General features: G+C 39.7%; 2 long non-coding RNA genes and 2 pseudogenes across 4 annotated transcripts; 2 read left to right on the plus strand and 2 right to left on the minus strand.

The window, feature by feature from the left end:
• The first annotated feature begins 401 nt into the window (after positions 1-401).
• On the plus strand, positions 402-8,161 carry LOC137728160 (cysteine proteinase COT44-like; annotated as a pseudogene). The gene is made up of 4 exons (XR_015952439.1): positions 402-1,031; positions 7,111-7,342; positions 7,432-7,575; positions 7,792-8,161. The product of XR_015952439.1 is annotated as a cysteine proteinase COT44-like (transcript).
• Positions 8,162-8,923: 762 nt separating this feature from the next.
• On the minus strand, positions 8,924-11,096 carry LOC148693544 (uncharacterized). Its single transcript, XR_015952765.1, has 4 exons — positions 10,697-11,096; positions 10,215-10,585; positions 10,040-10,113; positions 8,924-9,112 (listed from the first exon to the last, which is right to left on the minus strand). It is a non-coding gene; the product is annotated as an uncharacterized LOC148693544 (long non-coding RNA).
• Positions 11,097-15,544: 4,448 nt separating this feature from the next.
• LOC148693545 (uncharacterized) lies at positions 15,545-17,823 on the minus strand. Its single transcript, XR_015952709.1, has 4 exons — positions 17,424-17,823; positions 16,942-17,312; positions 16,767-16,840; positions 15,545-15,839 (listed from the first exon to the last, which is right to left on the minus strand). It is a non-coding gene; the product is annotated as an uncharacterized LOC148693545 (long non-coding RNA).
• Positions 17,824-18,562: 739 nt separating this feature from the next.
• On the plus strand, positions 18,563-21,149 carry LOC148693546 (phosphatidylinositol 3,4,5-trisphosphate 3-phosphatase and protein-tyrosine-phosphatase PTEN2A pseudogene; annotated as a pseudogene). Its single transcript, XR_015952440.1, has 3 exons — positions 18,563-18,833; positions 20,289-20,810; positions 21,008-21,149. The product of XR_015952440.1 is annotated as a phosphatidylinositol 3,4,5-trisphosphate 3-phosphatase and protein-tyrosine-phosphatase PTEN2A pseudogene (transcript).
• Positions 21,150-21,790: the final 641 nt, after the last annotated feature.

A 21,790-nucleotide genomic window follows, 5' to 3' on the forward strand; every position in this document is an offset into this window, starting at 1 on the left:
TTTTTTTACTTTATATTGAAAAATTTTTAGTTCGAAACAAGTTAAATATCAATTAATTTTCACTTTTCTTAAGAAAAAAACCAAAATTTATAGGGGGTGGTCACCACCAAGTCTCCAACCCAACCAAAGCGCGACACGGCACAACATGACTCTCTCATTCCCAATTTAACACATGAGTAGGATTTTTTACCCTCTTAATCTCTTTGTCATTCTATCCCCTCCTATCTGAACGATCACGGTTAAGGCACATCAATATTTTATATTGATTTTTTTATAAAGATAATAAGATAAAAAGTAATGTTTTAGAGTGAAGAGATAAAAAGTAATGTTTTAGAGGAAGGGATGAAAATGAATAAGAACACCAAGGTAGAGAATTATCCTCCTTCAACGCAACTTCGGTATTCTGAACCTTTCATTCTGTTCAGACTTCTGTCATCATCCAGCCTTTCAAAATCCTCCTCCCTATCTCCCCTGTTTGTCCTCTTATACCCACCAACCCCAATTCAACCCATCCCATTCTCTCTCAAACCTTCGTCAAACAATGAAACGACAATCCTCAAGATCTTCTGGGGCCACGGCTTCATTGGCCGGCATGGCCCTCCTTGTCCTCCTCCCCCTCGCGGCCGCCATGGACCTGTCCATCATCGACTTCAATGACAAGCACGGCTTGACCGCGACCGAGACGGAGGCAAAAGCCATCTACGAGTCCTGGCTCATCAAGCATGGCAAAAATTACAACGCTTTGGGCGAGAAGGAGCGGAGATTCGAGATCTTTAAGGATAATCTGAGGTTCATCGACGAGCACAACATACAGAGCCGGACTTACAAGGTGGGTCTAAACTGGTTCGCCGATCTGACCAACGAGGAGTAACGGTCTGTTTACTTGGGCGCCAAGGTGGACCGGGGTTCCAGGCTTTCTGAGTCGAGGAAGAGCGACCGGTACACTTTCCGGGCTGGCGACGAGTTGCCGGAGTCCGTCGATTGGAGAGCTAAGGGCGCTGTTGCTGCGGTGAAGGATCAAGGCCAATGCGGTGAGATTTTGGTTTTCGTTTTTGTGGTTTTTATTTTGTGCGTATGCGTTTTGTTGTTAAGGATGTTTATGGGGTCGTATTATTGTCCGGTTGAACAGAATTTGACCCTGGAATGTAGTGAAACATCGTTATGGGTCGGTTTGTTTGGAGAGAAAAGTGATGCTGTTTTCCCGGAAAATATCTTTGGCCAAAGATCCTTAACTTATTTATTTTTCTTCTGATTTGTCGTTGTTATTATTGGAAGAACGTGCACAGACAGAACGTGCACAGCGTGCACAGACAGAACGTGCTCAGACAGCACAGCAAGAACATCACAGCAAGGTCATCACAGACAGAACGTGCTCAGACAGCACAGCAAGAACATCACAGCAAGGAAAGTGCAAGTGCATGTGTGCTGTCAGATTACAAGTGTGTAGGGTGTAAAGCTTTCAGCTTTCTTTGTATTATGTATAAATATGCCTTCCCATAAGGCTTTCAAAATATGAAATACATTACAATTAAAATCAGAAAAATCAATATGGTATCAGAGCAGGAAAAATAACCTGCTTCTGCATCATCTTATCCATGTCGTTCGCTCGGGTAGTATCCTTAGAGGCCTGGCTCCGTAGCTCGGGTTGTATCCTTCGTCAACCACTCTGTCTCTGAACCTCTCCGTCACTTGAAGCTCTATCTTCTTCTTCTTCAACCTTTCGAATATGGTTGAGCATTATATCTGCTATATCCTTTACCTTGGTATAGTATTGTTTTAGTTCCTCTGTCACCAAGCTCCGACACGACAGCCTCCGATTCCGAAGAACATCAGACAGAGCAGAATCCGAAAAAGGGTAACGAAAGCAAACGGCAGCAAGAGCAGGAACAGAGCAAAGGCGGGACCTTGGTGACCGTCGACGGCGCAAAGGAGCTAGAACTCGAGACGCTGCTCAAAGCCTCGGCGTACATGGGCATTCTGCAACTGCCAGATACAAACTAACTCCGTGGTGGTGTCGCAGCCGAACCGGTTCACCGTGTGCAGGAAACGGGTCGGGTTGACTGGGTTCAAGTGCAGGTGCGGGACCACGTTCTGCGGGGTTCACAGGTACCCCGAGAAGCACGCGTGCTTGTTCGATTTCAAGACCCTCGGGAGGGAGGAGAACGCCAGCCGAGAAGCTCGAGAAGATTTGATTCGGGCAGTTCATCGAGCACGCGTGGGAATTAAGCTGATATAAATATATTTTCTGTATATGGCGGAAGAGAATTCTTATTCGTTTGGAGATTCCCAGATACCTTCCTCCTCAACCGTGTCTGAGGTGGATGTCAATCCAAATCAAAGATTAAGCTCGGTCTTGTTAAATGAGTTTAATTACTTACCTTGGTCAAGAGCAGTGAGTCTTGCCCTAGGTGGAAGGTCCAAGCTAGGGTTCATAAATGGAAGCATCGAAGTTCCTGATGTTTCTTCACCAACTTATGAAATCTGGCTTTGCAAAGATCAGCTAGTTATGTTATGGCTCCTAAATTCCATGGAACGTAAACTAGCTGAAATATTCAGTTATTCTGAATCATCATTCAAACTATGGCAGACAGTCAAAGAAATGTATGGCAGCCAGAACAATGCTGCACGTGTGTTTCAATTGAAGAAGAACATTTCCAACATACAACAAGAAGGAAAGCCCTTTGTTCAACTTCTAGGCAGCATGAAGAGCATGTGGAATGAGCTGGAAATGTATCGGCCTCACACAACTGAGGCGTCTTTACTACTGAAAAGGGCAGAAGAAAACAAGATATTTCAACTCTTGTCAAGTCTCGATCCAGGATACGAAGGCCTACGAAGCCACATACTCATGAACCCCGAACTACCTTCCTTCACCAGCGTATGTGCAACAATCCAACGTGAAGAAGTACGAAGGAAAGTCATGAACACTGGCACAAAAACCAGTGTAACTGAAGCAAGGGCTTATCTAGCCAACGAAAAAAAATACAAAGTGAAGAATCCACACTTAAAGTGCCAACACTGCAACTATACTGGTCACGTTAAGGAGACATGCTGGATTTTACATCCAGAATTAAAGCCAGAGTTCATGAAGGATAACAAGGGCTCACAAAGACTGAACCGTGCACCACATAGAGCCAACAATGCAACTACCTCAACCTCTCATAGGTCTGATGCACTCAAGAGCTTCACTGCAAATCCAGCTGCACTTATAAATGAGTTTGCAGTGTATCTTCAAAGCAAGAAAGAAAGGATTAAGAGTGACCAAACGGTTGGCTTTGAAGATGGAAGTTCAAAAACTTTGCTAGGCAAGTTTGCTGGATTTCTGACAGAAACGCAACACATGGCCCAAGATGACATGCAAGGTATCATGACTGCTTTTAAAACTGCTCTTAATGTAAATATGATGCATGATTTGTGGATTGTTGATTCGGGTGCCACAGATCATATGACCAACCATGTTTCTAAGTTTCACAAGTTTGAAAAATTTTCAAAACCGTCTCAAGTCTCAACTGCCAATGGTGAGAGTTCTAAGGTTTTAGGGAAGGGAAATGTCAACTTAATATCGGACAAAATTGAGTCAGTAGCCTTATTTGTTCCTTCTTTTCCATTTCAACTTCTATCTGTGGGAAAAATCACCAATACCTTAAATTGTTTGGCCATTTTCTCTCCTCACAATGTCATTTTTCAGGATTGCCTCACCAAGAAGACGATTGGTGAAGGGTTTTACCTTGATGGCCTCTATTACATATCAAAAAACAGTCCCAGAGGATTTCAAGCCAAGTCCAGTCCATCCCAAGATAGTCAATTATGGCATCAACGTTTAGCTCATCCTTCCCAACCTGTTTTGTCTTCCTTGTTTCCAAACTTAGGTAATGATTTAATTTCGTGTGAAACATGTCATTTGTCTAAAGCCACCAGATTGTCTTTTACCTCATCCTTATCTAGGACTAGTAAAGTTTTCGAACTAGTTCACTCAGATGTATGGGGACCAACGTTTGAATCTTTTGATGGTTATAAGTATTATGTAACTTTTGTTGATGATTTCTCTAGAGCCACATGGTTGTACCTTTTAAAGTCTAAGAGTGAAGTGATTGAAGTTTTTAAGGATTTTCACAATCTTGTTAAGAACCATTTTTCCTCTCAAATTCAAACCTTAAGATCTGACAATGGCACCGAATATATGTCCCATATCATGTCATTATATTTGAGCAAACATGGTATCATGCATCAAACAAGTTGTGTCGGCACACCTCAACAAAATGGTGTAGCTGAAAGGAAAAATCGTGACATTCTAGAAAAAACAAGAGCATTAATGTTACAAATGAACGTACCAAAGAGATTTTGGTCACAAGGAGTCATGGCGGCTGTGTACATCATCAATAGACTTCCTAGCCGAGTCTTGGGTTTTAAATCTCCACTTGAAGTCATGAAAGGAAGAAAAATCGACCTTTCACATCTTAGAGTCTTTGGCTGTGTCTGTTTTGTTCATATACAGTCACACCATCGAGATAAGTTGGACCCTAGAGCTCTCAAATGTATTTTTCTTGGTTATTCATCAACACAAAAAGGATATAAGTGCTATGATCCTCAACTAAGAAAAATAATTGTATCTAAAGATGTACAATTCCATGAAGCTAACCCTTTTTTCAGCAAATCACATGAAGCCACAAGTCAGGGGGAGTGCATCTTAGACCTAATTCCTCTACCAAGAATCTGTACTTCTACACCTCCCATTGAAGTCAATAATGAAGGTACTCATCCTGATAATTCTGTGCATGATGATGACTCGGTGCATAATGATGACAACGGCAACATAGAAAATCCTCAAGGAGTGGATGACAATTTGAATGAGGATGAGACAAACCTCCTAGTACCTCGACGCAATCCTCAGCGTGATAGACAACCTCCCACAAGGTTTCAAGATTTTGTCACATATAAACCGAGGCATCCAATTTCAAATTGCGTGTCGTATCAAAAGGTAACTCCATCTCATGCTGCCTTTCTTAACAACATTTCAAGTCACAGTGAGCCTCAAAACTTTTATGAGGCTAATAATCAAGTTGTGTGGAAAGAAGCAATGAGAGAAGAACTTAAAGCACTAGACCAACACAAAACCTGGAGCATCACCAAACTTCCACAAGGAAAAAAGGCAGTGGGCTGTAAGTGGATCTATAAGATCAAGTTTAATTCTGATGGTTCGATTGAGAGGCATAAAGCCAGGCTGGTGGCTCAAGGATTCACTCAAACATTTGAGGTGGATTACAAGGAAACATTTGCTCCTGTTGCAAAAATGAACTCAGTAAGGGTTCTATTGTCTGTTGCCGTCAATAAAGGTTGGTCTATGTATCAAATGGACGTGAAGAACGCCTTTCTACATGGTGATCTTGAAGAAGAAGTCTATATGAGATTGCCACCAGGACACCCTCAAAGCCAAGAGCCTAATTTGGTGTGTAAGTTACATAAGTCAATTTATGGACTGAAGCAATCACCACGTGCTTGGTATGCAAAACTAAGTACCGTTCTTCATAGCATTGGTTTCAAAAGGAGTAATGCAGATTCATCATTATTTGTTCGCACAAGAGCTGCAAGCAAATTAGTTGTGTTGATATATGTGGATGACTTAATAATTACAGGTGATAATGCTGCTGAAATCACCACACTCAAACAGTCACTTCAACAACAATTTGCGATTAAAGATCTTGGGGTGTTGAAGTATTTTCTTGGAATCGAAATGGCATCTTCTTACAAGGGACTATTTCTTAATCAACGAAAGTACGTCATGGACCTACTTAAAGATGCCAATATGAGTGATGCCAAGCCTGCACTTACCCCTCTTGATAGCAAGCTCAAGCTTGACTTGGGAGGCACGCCACTCTCGGATATCAGCTTATATCAGAGGCTTGTCGGCAAGCTGATCTACCTAACGATCACCAGACCAGACATCTCACATTCAGTAAGTATTGCCAGTCAGTTCATGCACTCTCCCACCATCGAGCATCTGAATCTTGTCAAAAGAATCTTACGTTACTTAAAAGGGTCTGTTGGTCGTGGCATCCTCATGGCAAAGAATGACAACACTCAAATCATGGGGTACTGTGATGCTGATTGGGCAGGAAACGCAATCGATCGCAAGTCCACCACTGGTTATTGTACCTTTGTTGGTGGAAACCTGGTCACGTGGAAGAGCAAGAAACAAACTGTCATCGCAAGATCAAGTGCCGAAGCTGAATATCGTGCAATGGCCTCAACCGCGTGTGAGCTAATATGGCTAAAAGGACTTTTATGTGACTTAGGTGTGTTCACAGCTCAACCAATGACCTTATTTTGTGACAACCAGGCTGCCATGCACATAGCATCAAACCCTGTCTTTCACGAAAGGACGAAGCATATTGAAGTCGACTGTCATTATGTCCGTGAACAAGTACAGTCGCAGGTGATTCAGACACATTATGTAAAAAGCCTCGATCAGCTGGCTGATATATTCACCAAACCTCTGGCTTCTCATCAATTTCAAAGACTCCTCTCCAAGCTTGGATCCATCAACCTACTGGATCCAGCTTGAGGGGGAGTATTGGAAGAACGTGCACAGACAGAACGTGCACAGCGTGCACAGACAGAACGTGCTCAGACAGCACAGCAAGAACATCACAGCAAGGTCATCACAGACAGAACGTGCTCAGACAGCACAGCAAGAACATCACAGCAAGGAAAGTGCAAGTGCATGTGTGCTGTCAGATTACAAGTGTGTAGGGTGTAAAGCTTTCAACTTTCTTTGTATTATGTATAAATATGCCTTCCCATAAGGCTTTCAAAATATGAAATACATTACAATTAAAATCAGAAAAATCAATAGTTATGGAAGTATTCATGTCTGCATTGAGATTATATTATCGGAAAGTTAACATGATCGGTTAATTTTTCGTTGTGATGTTTGCTTTAGCTTCTTGTTTAATCTGTAGATAGAAATGTGTGAACTTATATTAGCATGATGAGATTTTTTTCATGTCTGCATGCATATTATCGTAGAATTCGGGATCCGATGTATTGTTGTGCTCATCTGCTGCTGCATTTAGTTTCTTACTAATAATTTTTATGTGTTTTGCATTGAAGGGAGTTGCTGGGCGTTCTCAACAGTCGGCACAGTGGAAGGAATAAACAAGATTGTGACTGGTGAGCTCATCTCTTTGTCTGAGCAAGAACTAGTGGATTGTGACAGATCATACAACCAGGGATGCAATGGAGGTCTTATGGACTATGCCTTCCAATTCATCATCAACAATGGCCGCATTGATGCTGAAGCAGATTACCCTTACCATGCTCGAGATGGTTTGTGTGATCCTAACAGGGTATGCATCCAGGTTCAACCTTTTTTGGCTTTCGTTTGTGTACGACATGTTTCATCATTGTGTGAATGTTTCTTTTTCTATTTTGTAGAAAAAATGCCCGGGCTGTGTCCATTGATGGGTATGAAGATGTTCCAGAAAATGATGAGAAATCATTGAAGAAGGCTGTGGCACATCAACCAGTTAGTGCTGCCATTGAAGCTGGTGGCAGGGAATTCCAGCTTTACCAATCGGTAATCCTTTCCTTCTATCTTACTTTAGATTTTCTACAACATAATATGAATGTGTACATGTCTTGGAAAGTCGGTGTCTTGGAAAACCGGTAGAGTTCTCTTTGTGGACAGTTTGGTATGCTACGTTGTTTAGCTATGAATATTAATCATTTGATTTTGGAACAATGTTCGCCCCAATTTATAGTCTGACAACATTGAAATTTTCTGTCCATTCGGGGTGTCTTCACTGTACGTTGTGGAACAGATCTAGATCACGGTGTGGTTGCTGTTGGTTATGGTACCGAAAATGGTGTAGACTACTGGATCGTGAGGAACTCATGGGGTCCCAGCTGGGGCGAGGCTGGTTACATCAGGTTGGAACGGAATGTGGCTAGCGCCAATACTGGCAAATGTGGTATTGCCTCAATTAATCTCACCATGACTTTATTTATTTCCTCTTCAATTCAAAATTCCTCTAATTCTAAGTACGAGTTAGCAAACGAGTCATTAGCTTCGTTTAAAATTGCTTTTGTAGGTAACACCTCCTACTCGTTTAAGTTATTTGCTTCACAACAAATTTTTATTAGAATTTCAAGTGATTTATGACATTAATTAAGAAAATGTGGGTGAGTATAAGTCGCAATGACCGACTGATCCAATGGCATACTACAGACACATAATGAAAATGAGAACTTTTTAAGGCAATGAGAATGACAATTTTAGATCCAATTTATTGTATTCAAACCCATTAATATATTCAAATTGAATACCAAACCCAACCCTCTAATGTTACTAATTAAAAGGAAAACGATGAAAAACCCCTTTGCCCAAAAAAAAAACAATGAAAAGAATGCTACGAGCATTACGAACCTTACCGTTTTAAGCCGCTACTCAACTTCCATGACATGCCCAACATCCTGACTCTAATTCCCACGAGATGACAATCAAACCGAAGATCTTCATCCTGTTCAAACGGTAAACCCATATCACCACCGTCAATCGCGTTGACCAAAATCCAAGCACGTGAAAAATGATAGCCCAAATGAATAAGCAATTATTATAATTGGTTTAGAGCTCGTTTGAATGTACTTTTAAAATGACTGAAAACGCCTTTGATGAAAATGTTTTTGGAACTAATTCTTAGTAAAAATGCAAGTAAATTCTGGAAAAGCACTTAAAGTGCTTCTTGGAACCCAAAAATATTTTCTTTAAAAACGCTTTCAGTCATTTTAAAAACACATTCGACAAGTCCTTAATGAATAGTGGCTGCTAGTTGCCCGAACAACAGGGTGATGTACTCGGACAATTATTATTCACAAAGGCAATAATAATTGTCCGAATGCATCTTCATCCCATAAATCAATTGACACACCCCGTCCCGAAGGAGGGCATGCTGGCCGTCACGTGAGAGTGACGTAACCATTTACACAGTACGGAAGCTTTAAAGATACAATTTCTAAGATGAAACACCCAAAGGTGAGTCCTAATTTTTTGGCCATTCTGTCAGAACACCGTTGAATTTCCTCGTAGTCACCACACCTTTGCATTTCCTTAAACCTGGAGGGGCGCAAAACAAAATTGAGTGGGTCAGCAAAACGAACGTATTCAAAACCTTCTTTTCTCTTTTGCATATACTAACCCCTCGCTGTAAAACAAGTATAGTTTCCCAGAAAATAACATATATACGTATGTATAGATATGCCAGTCATGCTCAAAGATATATCATTCATGCTCATAAATATGCCATTCATGCTCGAGAATATGCCACAACGGAAACTCATAATCAAATGTAAGTGCTCAAGCGTAATTCACATCAATAACATATAATCTGGCAGCCGGGAGTCACCTAACGTGACCTGTACGGCTGCAGATAGAGCTCCAATCTCAACTCAATATCTGAATCTGCACACGAGTCGGAACCACCTAATGTGGTCTGTACGACAGGACTGGGTGTAATATATACGCTCTAGTGCTACGATCACGTGAAGACTGTGCGAATAATCGCGGGTCACCTACGAGTCGGAACCACCTAATGTGGTCTGTACGACAAGGCTTGCACCTACTTGGATCCAAGGCGAGCGTGTGGTGCTGGTGAACATCACGTGAAGGACTGTGCCCTGGCCCTGGGCGGGAGCACTAACACCGGGGGTGCAGATTATGAGCTCTCTAAACATCTCAAACTACTACTGCATAACAACATGAATACCACTTACCTGGCACTTACCTGTGCGTCCACAACACCAAATACACATATATAAATGTATGCCACTACTAATGCATGTGATGATAGTATTTCAATCGTAGCTTACCTGGGCCTCCTCAGCACCATGCAACAGTATGCATAATTATGGTAATGCACATATTAAAATATGATGCATATATGACAAGATATTTAATTCGTATTTCTTTTAAAATACGTTTTCTGGGAAATACGTCAAGCATACGTATATATATATATATACTGAAAAATAACTGCCCACTCACTGATCACATCGGCGTCTCATAGGTTCCTGAACCTCCCCTAGCTTGGTTACATTCTTCCTCTGTATAATTTTCACCTATACAAAAAGTAACCAAATTGACGTTATTTAACGTGCATACACCAAACATTCGTCCATAACTTTCTCATACGTTGCTCAATTTGGGTGTATGAATATACCACGGTGATCTACACGACGTCACGAACGCGTGACAATTTTCAGAACTCAATTTGGAGCTCTCACGCGCCCCCACGCGCACTGTTCACGCGCTGCCCACGCGCGCATCTTCTTCCTCGCGTCGCCGGACTGGTTTCGCCGGAAATAGTGTTTTGCCGGAATTTCTGGGTAAATTTCAAAGTGTCATAACTTCTTCATTTCTTAACCATTTTCGACGTACTATATATCAAAATGAAGGTATTGATGAGACGAACACATCCATACCTACCTTGACCCCTAACTGGCCGTGGATTCGCCGGAAAAAGCCCCGAAAGCTCCGGCCAAACTTTGAACTTGTCATTCTCCTTGTTCTTTCGTCCATTTTTCACGTAATCTATACCAAAATGAAGCCCTAATCATAATCTACCACGTTGGACTAGTTTTAGGGCCTAAAAACAACGGAATCAAACTTTTCCAAAAATCACGAAAATTCGGCCGGACTTACAGTTCGTGATCCCGACGTCCAAATCCTTCAAACGAAGCACTCCGAGCTTCCTTAGGACCTCACCAAGCTTCCTACAAGCTTCAAAATCCCAAAAAACATCAATCTTTACGTGTGCATGAACAGTGCACACGCACAGTGAAATTGAAATCCATGTTTTCCGAAGTGAAACTCACCTGAAATTGGTACCATCGTGTTCGTGTGGTCTTCAGGAGTACGATGGTGGTCTTAGATCCTTCGTTGGCATAGTTTTGGGGTGGTTTGTGGGTGGTCTGTGTGAGTTCGAAGGAGAGAGAGAGAACTCTCAGAGAATGAGAGATTTGTGAGGGAGGAGAGAGAGAGAGACAAGGCACGGGAATGAGGGAGAGATTTGAGGGAGGTGGGATCCTACCCAATCCCTAAATCATCAAGTTACAACATATTTTACGCCCCTTAGTCCCGTTTAAGGGCATTTTCATAACTTCACATCCTCGGAATTAAAATTCCGGGACGGGTTGTGACAACCTTCCCTCCTTATAGAATTTCGTCCCCGAAATTCCAACAACCAACTTAATCATCTAAACTCATACAATAGCTTCGGATAAATCTCTCTCATCCGATTCTCTTTCTCCCACGTAATTTCTTCCACTGAATGCTTTCTTCACAAATTCTTTACCAATTACACTGTCTTAATTCTCAATACATTCTTTTTCCAATCCAAAATCGTCCTTGGTTCCTCAACCAGTTTAATCCAGATTAATTCTCAATAGTTGCACCAGAACTCCATGTGACGAATCTGCCACCTAGTGACAACGCATCGAAATATAATACATTATGCACCTTAGCCAATTTTGAAAACATCACCACTTGTATGCAACTTCATCGATTCCTTTAGTGGTCAAAAACGGTCTGATGTGTTTAAGTCTTATTTTGTCTCCTTTCCAAATCTCACTATTTCTTTTCGTGAAGAAATTTCTAAAAATGTTGAATCATGAAACACATCATGCTCTTACAAACTCTGGAAGTAAATCAAGCAACTTCACCTACTCTTCGATGATCACATAAAGTCCGAGATACTTAGGACTTAATTTGCTTTCCTTTCCAAGCCGTATCATACTTTTCTAAAGTGAAAACTTCAAAATTATAAGATCATCTACGTTAAACACTCGATTAGTGACATGTTCAACTATTAATCTCTTTTGCCATTCCTGGCTACTCTCTGGTTAAACTTAATTACCTGAATACTTTGAGAAGACTCATCCATAGTTTCAGGGCCTACCAAAACTCTTTCGTGATCGAATCTTCTCTATCCAGAAGCATTTCTTCCACAAATCAACAAAAATCGACACATTTCATGGTCCTTATGGCGTTACTTCGGAAACTGCGCAACTAACATACTTAAGAAACTCAGCAATTCCGTAACCCAAATCTCTTCTCCATAAAACATATAAGTACTGTTGCACTGTGGTTGTTACTCAACACTGGAGTAAATGTACTAACTTGGTACATTGATCAATTATCACTTCAAGTTCAATCATAACCATCCTATTCTCAAATTCAGCAATCTTTCTTTTTCCCTTCTTTCTTTACCTTGGTTAATTCTTAATTTTCTTTGTTAACCATTTGAGTCTTGAGTACGACCTTACTAAAAAGACTTAACTTGAAAATTAGCAATTACAACTTCTTCTCAAACTTCCATTCTCAACTTTACTTCAGTTGATTTCCAATCCACAAGAAGATAATCTTGGCAAGCGTGCCAGACATCAACTCCTACCACAGTCTTTTCACCAAGTGCATCAGCTAGAACAATTTTACGATCACCCTGGTCGTACAATTATGTTCATTAAACAATTCAATCCATCTTCGCTGTCTCATATCAAAATCCTTCCAAGTAATGGATATTGGAGACTTTTTGGATTCGTAAAAATCTTGCATTCTTACCAAATATAATGTCTTCATAACTTCACAGCAAGAATGGTAATCATGACTTCCAAATCACCAGTAGGGTAATTCATTTCATGAGGTTCCTTTTGTCGTGAAATGTATGTAATCACCCTAACATTTGCATCAACATGCATCCAATACCATTCAAGAAACATCACTAAAATTTATGATTACCACTAATCTCTGGGAATACTAAAATACGTGCATGAGTGAGGAAATACTTCAGTTGTTGAATTCTTTGCTCACAATTTCCTTCCCACTCATACATAACCTCTTTTCTCAACAATCTCATCAATGACAAAGCAATGACTGAAAAATCTTTCACGAACCGTCCATGATAGCTTGCTAAGCTAGGATAACTCCGAATCCCAATCACGATTCGTGATTGTTCTAAATTCTCAATTTCTGCTACCTTTTATGAATTAACTTGAATACCTGAAGCAGATATAACATATCTCAAAATGCTACTTGATTCATCCAACATTGGCATTTGCTAAACTTAGCATACAACCAACGTTCTAACAATCTTTACTTCACCGACTTAATATGTTTACATGCTCTGCTCTGGCTCAGAATGTACCAGAATATCGTCCATGAAAATGATAACAATTTATCAAGGCATTCCTGGAATACTTCATCCATCAAATTCATAAAGTAGTAGATGCATTCGTCACTCCGAATGGCATCACCAAAACTTGAAATGAACTTAACAAGTCCTGAAAGTTATCATAAGGGCATCCTCACCGATAATCTTCAACTAATAATATCCAGACCTCAAATCAAACTTAGAAAATATACAACCACCTAGAAGCTGATCAAACAACCATCAATGTGAGGTTACGAATAACGGTTTTCAATTGTTACTCGATTCAACTGCTTATAATCAAAGCACAGTCTTAACGTCCATTTTCTTTCTCACCAATAAACTGAGGTTCCCCCAACGTAATGTACTAGGTTGAATAAAAACCTTTATCAACCAATTTCCAATTCTCTTAGTTCAAAAGGTAACATTCTATAATATATGGTTTGTACCTGGAGACAAATCCATAGTGAACTCTACATCTTTAACTGGCGGCCATCCAGGTAAATTCTCAGGGAAAACGTCCGGTAAATGTTTGACTACTCCCACTTCTTCCACACTACTAAAAGTGACATCTCTTAGCACCACATGAGATAAGTATCCTTGGCAGCCTTTTGATAATAATCTCTTTGCTCTCACAGCATAATTAACGGTCTGCCTCACTTCACTTTGCATACTAACAAAAGTAATCTCTAGTCATCCAGACCGATGGAAAATAACATATAATCAATTCAACATTCGGCTATAAACATAGCTCATACTCTTTCATTCTAATCAACTCAGCCCTCGGCTGCATATATAACTCATCATATCATGTATATAACATAATATGCTCTAGAATAACATCGAAATCTACAATCTAATGAAACAAAAATAGCTGGCAACAATACATACTCTACTAATACTGAGCACTCTAAATAAGTACGATACTAACATAGGATAACCTATCGGTTTACTTGCTTAACGAATCCACGAATAAGTTATTAATATTACGGTCTGCAGCCCGCAATACTGATAAATCATCGTTGTCTCGATAAGTAAGCAACAACTCTCGAGGGTGTAGTATTACTATTTTGCCACTCATTGGGAAATACATACACACGTCTCAACCGCGTTTAATTAATACTTTCTAGGCAATAACATTAATAACGTAAAATTTCTACATTATTACCAAATAGACTCTAGCTAAGTCATTAAGAATAATTATCGTACTCCTAATCAAATCCAAATAATTCTGAGTATCTTGCAGTGATGTGTGGTTAACACATCCCTGGGCTTATTGTCGTCTCCCACAACCTTTATTAGTGTAAATACTTCGCTCGTGTACACCACGGCCTAACTGACCATAATTAATAGATCCAGGAACTTGCTGGATCGGCGCCAGTTATGGCAAAGAAAACTGCTAGGGCTTCTGTTGGTTTTGGACATAATTTGCAGTTCTATGTCCCATCTATCCACTTGTAAAGTGTCCACTGCTTTCTTGCCTACATTCTCAAAGGTGTCCATTATTGTACCTACAGCCCAAAGGTACATTTCCTTTACCAAAATCACCTTGTCTCTGAGATCTGGGATTACCAATACATCTATCACTTCGCTTCTGGTCAATGACATTAAAACCTTTGCCAAAAGAACTAGAATTAGCTTCACTTCTTTTGAAGCTCTGAATCTTTCTATATTCTTGATATGACGAATCATTAACTTTATCGTCCTCTTTTGATTCCCATTCTTTTATCATTCTTCTTTACTCTCGCTGAACATGTTCTCAGAGTCCTTAAGGCTCAACAACATCTTGTATACTCCTGGTAAGAATTACAATGGATAGTGGTCACCCAAAATACCATTGCCTTATGCCACCCAGCCTAAAACAATATAACACTTCAATCAAAATAGCGGCAATATTCGAATGGGACAAGGCAAGTCTGAGAACTTTTTATAATACTCATTGATCGTCAGCTTTCCTTGTCTCACATTTGCAAACTCTTGCTTTCTACCATCATAAGATGCCAAAGGAAATAATTCTTTTCTTTAAACAAGTCCTTAAACAATTCTCAATCGGCTGTTTCCTCAGGTGACAACGAATTATACTCCTGTTTCCACCCGGATACAAGTTCATAACTCAAACCAGGTAGTCGTCTCAACCCTTCTGTCAAAAGGAAGATTCCTTTGACTTGCATAATCTAAAACATCTTTTCCAATTGGTTAATCCATCACTTTGCTCCCTCAGGTTCATCATTTCATAAGGTGATTCAAATTCAACTCATAACCCATCTTAAAATATCCCTTTTAGATAATATACTGAATCACCAAAATAATAGTTTCCCTTAACAGCTAAATCAGGGAGACTAAATTCCTCTAACTACGTGGTTTGCTACGAGGCGGTGTAGTTCTGACAGAATTCACTAGAACTTCTCAAGATGTCCAAGATTGAAACTTAGGCTCTGATACCAACTTGACACACCCCGTCCCGAAGGAGGGCATGCTGGCCGTCACGTGAGAGTGACGTAACCATTTACACAGTACGGAAGCTTTAAAGATACAATTTCTAAGATGAAACACCCAAAGGTGAGTCCTAATTTTTTGGCCATTCTGTCAGAACACCGTTGAATTTCCTCGTAGTCACCACACCTTTGCATTTCCTTAAACCTGGAGGGGCGCAAAACAAAATTGAGTGGGTCAGCAAAACGAACGTATTCAAAACCTTCTTTTCTCTTTTGCATATACTAACCCCTCGCTGTAAAACAAGTATAGTTTCCCAGAAAATAACATATATACGTATGTATAGATATGCCAGTCATGCTCAAAGATATATCATTCATGCTCATAAATATGCCATTCATGCTCGAGAATATGCCACAACGGAAACTCATAATCAAATGTAAGTGCTCAAGCGTAATTCACATCAATAACATATAATCTGGCAGCCGGGAGTCACCTAACGTGACCTGTACGGCTGCAGATAGAGCTCCAATCTCAACTCAATATCTGAATCTGCACACGAGTCGGAACCACCTAATGTGGTCTGTACGACAGGACTGGGTGTAATATATACGCTCTAGTGCTACGATCACGTGAAGACTGTGCGAATAATCGCGGGTCACCTACGAGTCGGAACCACCTAATGTGGTCTGTACGACAAGGCTTGCACCTACTTGGATCCAAGGCGAGCGTGTGGTGCTGGTGAACATCACGTGAAGGACTGTGCCCTGGCCCTGGGCGGGAGCACTAACACCGGGGGTGCAGATTATGAGCTCTCTAAACATCTCAAACTACTACTGCATAACAACATGAATACCACTTACCTGGCACTTACCTGTGCGTCCACAACACCAAATACACATATATAAATGTATGCCACTACTAATGCATGTGATGATAGTATTTCAATCGTAGCTTACCTGGGCCTCCTCAGCACCATGCAACAGTATGCATAATTATGGTAATGCACATATTAAAATATGATGCATATATGACAAGATATTTAATTCGTATTTCTTTTAAAATACGTTTTCTGGGAAATACGTCAAGCATACGTATATATATATATATACTGAAAAATAACTGCCCACTCACTGATCACATCGGCGTCTCATAGGTTCCTGAACCTCCCCTAGCTTGGTTACATTCTTCCTCTGTATAATTTTCACCTATACAAAAAGTAACCAAATTGACGTTATTTAACGTGCATACACCAAACATTCGTCCATAACTTTCTCATACGTTGCTCAATTTGGGTGTATGAATATACCACGGTGATCTACACGACGTCACGAACGCGTGACAATTTTCAGAACTCAATTTGGAGCTCTCACGCGCCCCCACGCGCACTGTTCACGCGCTGCCCACGCGCGCATCTTCTTCCTCGCGTCGCCGGACTGGTTTCGCCGGAAATAGTGTTTTGCCGGAATTTCTGGGTAAATTTCAAAGTGTCATAACTTCTTCATTTCTTAACCATTTTCGACGTACTATATATCAAAATGAAGGTATTGATGAGACGAACACATCCATACCTACCTTGACCCCTAACTGGCCGTGGATTCGCCGGAAAAAGCCCCGAAAGCTCCGGCCAAACTTTGAACTTGTCATTCTCCTTGTTCTTTCGTCCATTTTTCACGTAATCTATACCAAAATGAAGCCCTAATCATAATCTACCACGTTGGACTAGTTTTAGGGCCTAAAAACAACGGAATCAAACTTTTCCAAAAATCACGAAAATTCGGCCGGACTTACAGTTCGTGATCCCGACGTCCAAATCCTTCAAACGAAGCACTCCGAGCTTCCTTAGGACCTCACCAAGCTTCCTACAAGCTTCAAAATCCCAAAAAACATCAATCTTTACGTGTGCATGAACAGTGCACACGCACAGTGAAATTGAAATCCATGTTTTCCGAAGTGAAACTCACCTGAAATTGGTACCATCGTGTTCGTGTGGTCTTCAGGAGTACGATGGTGGTCTTAGATCCTTCGTTGGCATAGTTTTGGGGTGGTTTGTGGGTGGTCTGTGTGAGTTCGAAGGAGAGAGAGAGAACTCTCAGAGAATGAGAGATTTGTGAGGGAGGAGAGAGAGAGAGACAAGGCACGGGAATGAGGGAGAGATTTGAGGGAGGTGGGATCCTACCCAATCCCTAAATCATCAAGTTACAACATATTTTACGCCCCTTAGTCCCGTTTAAGGGCATTTTCATAACTTCACATCCTCGGAATTAAAATTCCGGGACGGGTTGTGACATCAATTGTATGTACAACTAGCATTAGAAAGATTTTTTTTTAATTAATAAAAAGATAATATTATGTTTAATTTTAGATAGGATTTTTAACTAATATTATCACATCACATATCATTATACGAACTTACAATTTTAGTGAAAGAGTATGGTTGGGTAATTCGTAGGAATATTTAAATTTTTTTATTTTTTATTTTTTTGTAGTTTTCAATTTATAACATCACTTTCTAACCAAATTAATGTGTGCCCTTCAACATAATTATTTTGCAATCTAACAGTCCAAATTGTGGCACGTGGGTCTATATATATATTTTTTTTCTTTTTGAAAATTTTTATACCTAAAAAGGACGGATTAATATTGACAAATAGATTATAAAACAATTAGAAATTCAATAGTCCATGTCGAGCCACGTGTACAAGCTGTTGGATTAGAAATGAATTTTTTTTATTGTTGGAAATCCAACTATTCAAATATTTTACCGTTGAAAATCCAACGGACAAAAATGGGCCATATAGCCCCAAGCATATTGCGCTGCAAGCTGGGCCCCACTTACCTTTTATGATCGGCTGACATCTGACACTTGCGCGTGAAGTGCACAAGTCTGATGTAAAACAAAAAAAAAAAAAAAAAAAAAAAAACCTTGATTGACGACAGTCTTACGTCAAATGAACTCTGGCGGGCAAGAATTGCCTAATGACTTGGTCCTGAAACCTTGGGCCTGCCCGAGTCCTTGAGTCGGGTGATGGTTTTTTGGGTTTTGGAGGGTTGAATTGCCCAATTTCCTGGCAATTGGGTAGGGCTGGAGTTGCTCTAACTCGCCCGATGACCAAGCTCCTGTCTCTCCCCTCTCTCCTAAACCCTAGACAGGCTCTGAGGTCACTCGACGCTTCTAAATTCTCGGAGCTGTTCATCTCGGTAAGATTGGATCCTATTCGTCGATCTCAACCTCCTTAATAAGTCAATTATCTCTCGTTTTCTTGTTCCTAGTTAGCATGTTCAATTTATTTCATTTTTTTTTCCGATTCAATTTATATCTCTGTATTTTCTATTTTTGGTCTTTCAATTTAAATTAGTCGAAATAATCTGATTCTTTGGTAGTTTAAATTCTTCGAAATAATCTAAAATTGCGATGGATTTCGGAATTGTTGTGCTAGCATTGGCAACATTATCAGTGAGTGATGATAAGCTGAAATTTTGTTTCGATTCGGTTTAGTTTGCGAATTAGTCGAAATAATCTGATTATTTGGTAGTTTAAATTTTCGAAATTATCTAAAATTGCGATAGATTTTGGAATTGTGTGCTTGCATTGGCAACATTATCAGTGAGTGATGATAACCTGAAATTTTGTATCGATTCGGTTTAGTTTCCGATTTAGTTGAAATAATTTGATCATTTGGTAATGTAAATTCTCGAAATAATCTAAGATTGCGATAGATTTTGGAATTGCTGTGCTTGCATTGGCAACATAATCAGTGAGTGATGATAAGCTGAAATTTTGTTTCGATTCGGTTTAGTTTGCGAATTATTCGAAATAATTTGATCATTTGGTAGTTTAAATTCTCGAAATAATCTAAAATTGCTATAGGTTTTGGAATTGTTGTGCTTGCATTGGCAACATTATCAGTGAGTGATGATAAGCTGAAATTTTTTTTCGATTTGGTTTAGTTTGCGAAGGGCAATAGTGTTAGACAGTGATTATTCCTAGAAATAGAGCATTGGTTCTTATTTGAAGAAAATAGGCTTTCGTTTCGGTGGTTGGCTTAGGGAGGGCAAGAACTCTTGGAAATGTAGCAATTAATATTCAGTGTTGATAACCGGCCATGCAAGGAAAGCTATGGAAACAGTTTTTCAAATTTGGGGAAAAACCTGTTTATAAAACCTTTCTGTTTTAATTGTCAGATTGAAGTCTTTTAGATTTGATATTTGTTATGGTTTTTTTTTTTTTTTTTTTTTTTTTTTTTTTTTTTTTTTTTTTCTTTCCCTATTTGCAATCCCAATTTGTTATGACGTAGATTTATTTTACGTTTAGGATATTTTACATCTTCAGAGCAACCAGGGTTGTGTCTATTTTATCTTTTGGTCTCGCTTGTTATATCAATTTGTCGAGTGATACTGTGATAGTCGATCAGTTGACCATCAGTATGATAGCATTAAATCGTAAGCAGTTCAGCTTTATTATTCTACATTAACTTTTTCTCCTCTGTTTTATACCATGGACAGAATAGGAATAACTAGAAACTGAGGACGGGAAACACAGAATTATTGGCATATGTTGGTTTTTTTTTTTTCGTATATATTATTGATTTAAGGAAAACGCCCATGATTATTCATTTTTTTGTCTTTAAATAATTCTTATGTCTGTATTTGAAGCAGTTATTGCAATTCCAAGCTACAGAAGGTATATCGTATGTTGGGTTTGTGAACTATTTTCAATATCCCATTCTTCATCACGATCTCTGGGGTAATAGGATGGATGCAGAACCTGCTGATTCTTCAACTGCACCACCAGTTAAAGCTCCTCAACCACAACCTCCTCCTGCTTCAGACTCTGCATCAGATTCTCATGATGCCCCAGCTAAGCAATTTTCTTCTGGCTTGTCATCATGGGCCAAAAATCTGAAACTTCCTCAGCCATTAGCACCAACACAGGACAGCTCTCAGATTGGGAATGCTGAACAATCAAGTTTTTCATGCTTTACTAGTGGGTTAGGATTACGCTTGTCTCCAAAAGGTTGACCTGCAGATGATGTTTAAAATGAAAGTCCAACAATGCTGCAAGCGGGTTTCATTGGAACTATTACTAAAGGGATAGTTGACTCTTCTAAGAGTGCAGTGAAAGCTGTTCAGGTTAAGGCCAGGCATGTTGTCTCTCAAAACAAACGAAGATACCAGGTGAACTCCTGTGTTGATTTCTTGGCTCCTGCCGTCTAATTTAATTTATCTTCTTACAGTCAAGTAGAGGGTCATACACTGGTTTCCTTTTGCTTTATCTCCCTATGGTCTCTACCATTTCTAAACAAACAGGACGTCTTTGCTTGGTATGGTTTTATAAGCATTTGTATAACCTCAAGTTTCTGCATTGTATACAGGAAGGCGGATTTGATTTGGACATGACTTATATTACAGAGAACATAATTGCCATGGGATTCCCTGCTGGTGATATGAGCTCTGGGTTTCTACAGAAATCATATGGAAGAAGCGATTAACTTCTTTGAAACCCATCTAAGGTGATAATACATTTTGGTTGGTGGTATATACATTTGTAGTTGGATAGCATTGTTAAAATCCTCTTAATGCTTAATATTCATTTAGTATTCCACTTATTGCCTCATGACATGATCTCTCTCTCTCTCTCTCTCTCTCTCTCTCTCTCTCTACACTTATTGCCTCATGATGATCCCATGATAACATTTCTGAGGATAATCATGCATCTCTCTCTCTCTCGCTCTCTCTCTCTATACACTTATTGCCTCATGATGATCCCATGATAACATTGCTGAGGATAATCATGCCGTCTCCACTTGATCAGTTAGTATCTTTTCTAGATTTATTTGGAGTACCTACCTGAAATTTTTAAGAGATGGAAATATATTTTTATGTAAAATATATATGTTCCTTATGTCAGATGCATCAAATACAAGTGTACCAGAGCAAAACAATTTTGAGCTAAATTCACCTTTTGCTTTACTCTTAACTTTTTCCCACGAGACTCTCATGATGTTGTTGTTTGGTGGTAATAATGATTTTAATCACTCAACACTTAGGCACCCACATACAGCCAAAGCATAATGTTTTATTACTGCTCTGTGTTATTTCATATGGTTTAGACAGATGTTATATATTGTTTCCATAACTTTCTCATGTGGTGTGGC

This window comes from Pyrus communis, chromosome 10, assembly GCF_041283825.1.
Source record: "Pyrus communis isolate YQ-2024b chromosome 10, ASM4128382v1, whole genome shotgun sequence".
Classification (NCBI taxonomy): Eukaryota; Viridiplantae; Streptophyta; class Magnoliopsida; order Rosales; family Rosaceae; genus Pyrus; species Pyrus communis.